Source organism: Neophocaena asiaeorientalis, unplaced genomic scaffold (assembly GCF_003031525.2).
Source record: "Neophocaena asiaeorientalis asiaeorientalis breed wild unplaced genomic scaffold, Neophocaena_asiaeorientalis_V1.1 scaffold447, whole genome shotgun sequence".
Classification (NCBI taxonomy): domain Eukaryota; kingdom Metazoa; phylum Chordata; class Mammalia; order Artiodactyla; family Phocoenidae; genus Neophocaena; species Neophocaena asiaeorientalis.
This window is the reverse complement of record NW_020174372.1, coordinates 589,361-596,298: the sequence shown is the minus strand read 5'-3', so window position 1 is coordinate 596,298 and position 6,938 is coordinate 589,361.

The following is a 6,938-nucleotide window of genomic DNA, read 5'->3' as shown; positions in this document are numbered from 1 at the left end:
TACCAAAAAAAAAAAAAAAAAAAAAAAAGTAAAATTTTTCTATTTAAGATAGTCTTGCTTTTTATTATATTTTTAAGCCTGTTGTATTACCATTTCCAACATAAAATATTCCAGGGAACATTTTATTCTTAAAGGGCTCCATTACAGTTAATGAAGATAAGTTCATGTGGTATAATATCATAATGAATTTTTGGTGGAAATTAATTAGGTGTGTGAATGTGTGAATGCTAACATTTATTTACATCCCAGGCTAAATGTTGAAAGGAGTGTATGTTAAGCACACAATTAGAAGCAACGATGCATTAAATTGGCCTCACCAAGAAATAGTATTAATTTTAATAGTGCAATGGAAGCTCCTTGGAAAATCCAAGATAAGATTTTCTCTGCCCATTTGCCTGCTTTTCAGACTCTTTGTCTGCCTAAGCCACTTCTTTACATAAAAGTTGTTGGAAAATTTAGAACAGAGAACGAAAGTGCATTTTCCACCTCACATCGTAAGGCTGCCTAATATTCTCATTAATCTATGGACTTCCTCCCAGTTCCTTTTGATTTGCGCTGCACAAACAATATCTCACAACTCCTTTTGCAAACAGTCAGTGACCTTTTTAACCAGGGAGGGAATTCCTCACAGCCGGAAGCCTTCAGTTACTGTGTTCTTTTATAAAGTGTCCCTTTACTTAAACTATAAAGAAACAACAACAGTCCAGAAACAACAATAATTCTTCGCTGGGGCTCTCTTATTTGAGGATTAGCTCTTGGTAGACAGAAACCATAGAATCACAGAACCAGCTGGAGGGATTTCCTTTAAGGACCATCCTGACTGATATTCTGGGATTATTTTTAATTTGTGCTGGGAATTTATTGGACTGTCTTTTAGTCATATGTTAAGATTAGAAATATTTTATTGTTCTAATGCTTCCTTATTTCACACTATATATAAACTAAAAAGAACAATGACTATCATTTATCGAGTTCTAAATATTTGTGAGCACTGGGCTAGTGAATTGCATGCATTGTCTAAATTAGTTCCCTTGCAGATGCTATGCATGCATAGGTCTTATTTACATTTCCAGTTTACTGGAGTGAAAAGTGGGGTTCAGAGGTTTTATAACTTAGACTCAATAGATGGTAAGTGGCTAAACTGGGATTTGAACCAATGTCTGTCTACCCAATAGGCCAATCAGCCAAAGATAAATGTTTGGGGACAATTTTCTTCATAATCCTTAAAGATACTGGCTGATTATGTCATAGTTGTTCTGTGATTTTTGTGTAATGAATATCTTGGTGAACCCCCCAAAACAAATTTCATATATACACAGTACAAAAAACAAGAAAGCTTGAATAATGAAAATATTATTTGTTGTACTGAACAGAGGAAATATATGATAGGGATAAATATCTTGCAGCAACCTAAGTTTGCAAACTCTCTCTGAATTACAAATCAGTACTTTATACATTCTGTATAAAGTTACTTCTTATGTAATGAGACCCCCTCCTTAAACCCAAATGCCCGTTTTCCCCTAATATTCTTGAGAACTGAGAACTGAAAAGAGAAACAGCAGCTGGTGAACTCAGTCACAAAACTGAGAGTATGTATTAGTCTAAAAAACAATTGCAATTCAAGTAACATATTTCAGTAAATAAAAGATGGTTTCAAGCAGCTCAGAATTCTAGATGTTTCACCTTATGAAGAAATGCATGTAAGAAAGCTAGCAAATTCGGGGACTTCTCTGGTGGTCCAGTGGGTAAGACTCCATGGTTCCAATGCCGGGGGCCCGGGTTTGATCCCTGGTCAGAGAACTAGATCCTACATGCCGCAACTAAGAGTCCACATGCCACAACTTAAATTCAATATGAAATTCATATAAAAAACAAAATCTCTAATATGAGATTCTGATATCCACTATTTACAAATAGAATAGAATTTGGGGGCTTGATGATATCTTACAGTTCATCCAGTTGACCTGTACGTTTTATAGATGGAAAAACTGTCCAAAGTCACAAAGCCATTTAGTGATTAGATCCCAGGTCACTCAGGTCAAGCCAGCCTAGTGCCGGGTCACCACCTCCTGAAAAGGACTTCACATCTTGTTTTTTTACTATTTAACGATATTTTTATTAAATAGCAAATTGGCAGGAAAAAGAAGCGACCTAACCTCATGAGTCTAAAGTGACTATGCTTGGCTTCTACAGGGCCCTCCCATGGGGCAGATAGCAGGAAGTTGTTAGTGTTTCTAATCACTGGGTGTGTTGGATTAGAACTGGAGAGGCCCATTTATAGCAGGCCTGGAAAGCAAACCTTGTCCCTAGGGGGTGACTGAGAGAGCATTAAGGACCTGGGTCGGGGAGGCAACATTCACTCCCACTAGGACAGGGAAGGTAGGTCAGCCTCCTGAGGCAGGTGCTCAGGTGAAGACCCCTCCTTTGGACTACCACCATCACCACACCTTCTCCAGGCTCCTGTTTGGCCTCTTGTTGCCAAACAATGATGGTGTCTTCCTTCCAGCCTGCAGGAAGTGCTGTTCTGGTACCCACGGCCTATAGCGCCTGGGCCCTAGTTGTGAGATCTGCAGGTGAGGGTAGCAGGGCCATCTCCACTGGCTCAAATCCACAACATCTCCTTAGGCTCAAGAAAATGAATAACATTCTCCCTTATCATTTCCCTTATCAGCATTAGGAAATTTTTATCTATTTCTTTGGGAGGAAAGTACAGGGACTCTTTTATGAATAATACTGAGCTGTACTGTGAACTTTTCTCCAAACACTTTATATGAAGCTGCTTTGAAATAAAGATTCCTCTGAGGGCTAGAGACTTCCAGGGATTTCCAGCCACACCCCTGTACCAGATTCCCTCTCCTCCTAGCACACTCTCTTTGTGGTCGAATTATTCTGTCTCTTTTTGTACCACTGGTGATTATAATCGTTATGGCACAGAAAGAAAATGAGAGACAGGAATCTCAGACATCAGTAGACAAGAAAGATCCTCCAATGTTTCTACTTCCCCTTTTGCTGCGGTCTCATTTAAGCTGTTGTTAAAGCCATCTAAGAATGGAGCAAGGTCCAGTCTGGAAAGGTTGACCCTTATTGCCATCAAGGGAAAAAGGTAAAGTGACTATTATGGACCGAACGCTTATGTCCCCCCCCCCTCACAAATTCACATGTTTAAATCCTAATCCCCAATGTGATGGATTTGGAGATGGGGTCTTTGGGAAATAGTTAGTTAGATAAAGTCTTGAGGTGGAGGCCTCATGGTGGGATTAATGCCCTTATAAAAAGAAGAGGAGACACGAGATCTCTCTCTCTGATCTCTGCTACATTAGGCTACAACAGTGAGAAGACCCTCAGCAAACCAGGAGGCTTGTCACCCAACACGGAATCTGCTGGCTCCTTGATCTTGGACTTCTCAGCCTCCAGAACTGTGAGAAATAAACATTTGTTGTTTAAGCCCCTCAGTCTGTGGTGATTTGTTAAAGCAGCCCCAGCTGACTAATACAGGAAATGATGTCGAAAAGCCTCAAGAAAAAAAGTTTAAGAATCAACATTTTATTTCCATTAATTACAGGTGAAAATAGGAATTAAATTGGTTTAGATTACAGGATGAAAGAGTACATTTTGCTGTACAGAAGAGCCTTATCAAACCAAGGAAATGATTATCATAAAAGTTATGTGACAGGGCTTCCCTGGTGGCACAGTGGTTAAGAATCTGCCTGCCAATGCAGGGGACAGAGGTTCAAGCCCTGGTCTGGGAAGATCCCAAATGCCACAGAGCAACTAAGCCCGTGTGCCACAGCTACTGAGCCTGCACTCTACAGCCTGCGAACCACAACTACTGAGCCCGAGAGCCACAACTACTGAAGCCTGGGTGCCTAGAGCCCATGCTCTGCCACAAGAGAAGCCACCCAATGAGAAGCCTGCGCACCACAACGAAGAGTAGGCCCTGCTTGCCGCAACTAGAGAAAAGCCCACGCGCAGCAACAAACACCCAACACAGCCAAAAATAAAAATTAAATTAAAAAATAAATTTATAAAAAAAAAATTATGTGACAGGGAGATCAGCTTGGTGCTTTGTGACCACCTAGAGGGGTGTGATAGGGAGGGTGGGAGGGAGGCTCAAGAAGGAGGGGATATGGGGATATATGTATACGTATAGCTGATTCAGAATTCTGCTGATTCTGTTATAAGTCAGAAACCCAACACATCATTGTAAAGCAATTATACTCCAACAAAGATGTTAAAAAAAAAAGTTATGTGAGGGTGACTCTTGAGAAGAGGAAGGGGCTCATGGAAAGATGCACACAGGAGAGATGGGGCTTCTTAGGTGTCACCAAATTCTGTTTCTTATCCTGGGGAGGCGGGTTGCATCAGTATTTGTCTTACAACTATTAGCAAATGATGCACATTTTTTTTGTGTGTGTGGTACGCGGGCCTCTCACTGTTGTGGCCTCTCCCGTTGCAGAGCACAGGCTCCGGACGCGCAGGTTCAGCGGCCATGGCTCACAGGCCCAGCCACTCCGCGGCATGTGGGATCTTCCCGGACAGGGGCACGAACCCGTGTCCCCTGCATCAGCAGGCGGACTCTCAACCACTGTGCCACCAGGGAAGCCCTTCTTTGTTTTTTTTTTAATCTTTGGATTTTTTCTTTTGCTGTGTTGGGTCTTAGTTGAGGCAGGCAGGATCTTCGTTGAGGTGCATGGGCTTCTCTCTAGATGTGGTGTGCAGGCTCCAGGGTGTGCAGGCTCTGTAGTTTGTGGCACGTGGGCTTAGTTGCCCCACATGTGGGATCTTAGTTCCCCGACCAGGGATCGAACCCGCGTCCCCTGCATTGGAAGGCAAGTTCTTTACCACTGGACCACCAGGGAAGTCCCAATACATATGTTTTTATAAACTTTTTTTGCATGTACATTATATTTCATAATATTTTGTAGAGCCTTGTAACAGAGATTAAATGGCTTTAGATATTTGGAATCTCTGTCTGAAATCTTGAAGAATTTAATTGGATTATATTAACAATAATAAAGGCCAAATAATGTCTTTCAGTACCGCATTTGCATAACTTTTATGACCTTTGATTTCTCACTTTGCCTTCCCCAACAGGATGAATTTCTTGGCTGCTCTTTTTAATAGCTCACAATGATCATTTATTAGATTCTAGTTATTTATTATGTGCCTAGGTTTTCAGAAACAACTACAACAATCAAAGAAAAATGTGTAACTATTTTATTTTGAAAATGAATTATCAAAAAGCAGCATTCAGGCTGAGTAGCAGCTGGATAACTTAGGTTTATATCAACCCAAAAATATGAAGAAAAAAAGGAAGGAAGAAAGAGATGGAGGAAGGAAGGAGACGAAGGATGACAGAAATGAAACGACTATTTGCGGAGTGCGTGCCCAGTGCATGCTAGATGCTTTCATTCGAAGTATTACATTTACTTCTCAAGGACCATGGAAGGTTGTTTTCTTTTTAAAAAGGAAGAAAGAGATTCTAGGAGAATTTCTTGTAGCCCTTCAATATGATTGCTCCCAAATCACAGCTCTAATGTTGCCGGTTATTAATAGGAAATTTTTTTAAAAACATAATAGAGTCCAGTTCTGGTGATACTGACAACTTACCAATTAAAGCGCTCTTAGGTGCCACCTCTCTCAAGTAATTCCTGTAGGTTGGAAAAATTTTAGTTGTTTCCCCGTCAGTTCATTAGAAACAGGGATTGGGGATTCCATAGAGTTTCCACACTTGCACTTCTCCAAGCAAATGAGCTTGTGTTAATAGAAATATAAGTGAATGGATCTTGTCTTCAAAATCTGATCTGTCACCTATCTCCAGAGAGAAGACAGTCACACCCTATCGGGGGATGGTGAAATAGACTTCTGAAATGAGGAGAAATTGTAAGATGTGTCATTAAATGCAATTTCTTTTTAAGAATTCTCTCATTGGTAATTATTCTTATTATGTAGGTGGACAGTCTCAATATAGATAAAGACCTTTGCAGCTGCTCTCATCATAGGCCTCATGTTTAATATGCACTTTGTAATTAGCATGGATGTAAAGCCCCACATTTGCAGTCAGCCTCCCTTTCTGTCAGATCAGGTTTTAATCTGGGCTGTGTTCAGCTGTGCAGGGCTGATAAGCATTTCTGAAATCTCTGTACACGACCAACAGCACTTTAATCTCGTCTTTCAATTTCCAGTGCACTCATTACACAAATTCAGCTCAAAGAACCTTGATGCATGAGAATTAGCCTTTCTGGATGTGATACAATTTCTTTTAACCTTTTCTAAAATACTCCGATCCTCCGGGCCTTTCGTCCCAGGAAAATGCAGGCAGTAACTTACTTGTAAAATAGAGGAAATTTATCCCGAAGGCCCACGGATGCTAAAGTTGAGCTAAGTGTGAGCTATTTGTTTTAATTGAGGATGAGGGAAATGATTTCTTCCATTTTAACCTAATTTTTAGAGAATAAACATCATCACATAAATTATATTTCCATGTAGTGCTTTCATATATGGAACCCTCAACTGGGCCAGCTGTCTGACAGAGCTCCCTCATTTAAACCTCAAGCCAATTAGCACCAATTTTCAATCAGTTATGTAAGTATTAACCTGTTCCTCTCTGTATGTAATCTGTCTGTGAGCCAGCTTGGAGGAGATGAAATTCTTAAAGTGTCAAATTGCTTTCCTTAATACGTGTTTAAGTCTTTATTTGCATTACGCCCTAGGCTCCGATTTGAAGCCTTCAAAGATAAAAGCGTGTGAAATAGCGACTGTGCCTTCCTAGGGGCCTGGGGAGGGATGTGTAGTACGCGCTGAAAGCTTCACATGTGTGAAGACTGAGCCCATCTTACGGGGAAGCAAGGATCAGTTTTATCTGTCATTCGGCCCCACTTAATACCCTTCAAACACGAATCAAGGTGAGTTGAGGACAAAAGATTCCCACTGCATTT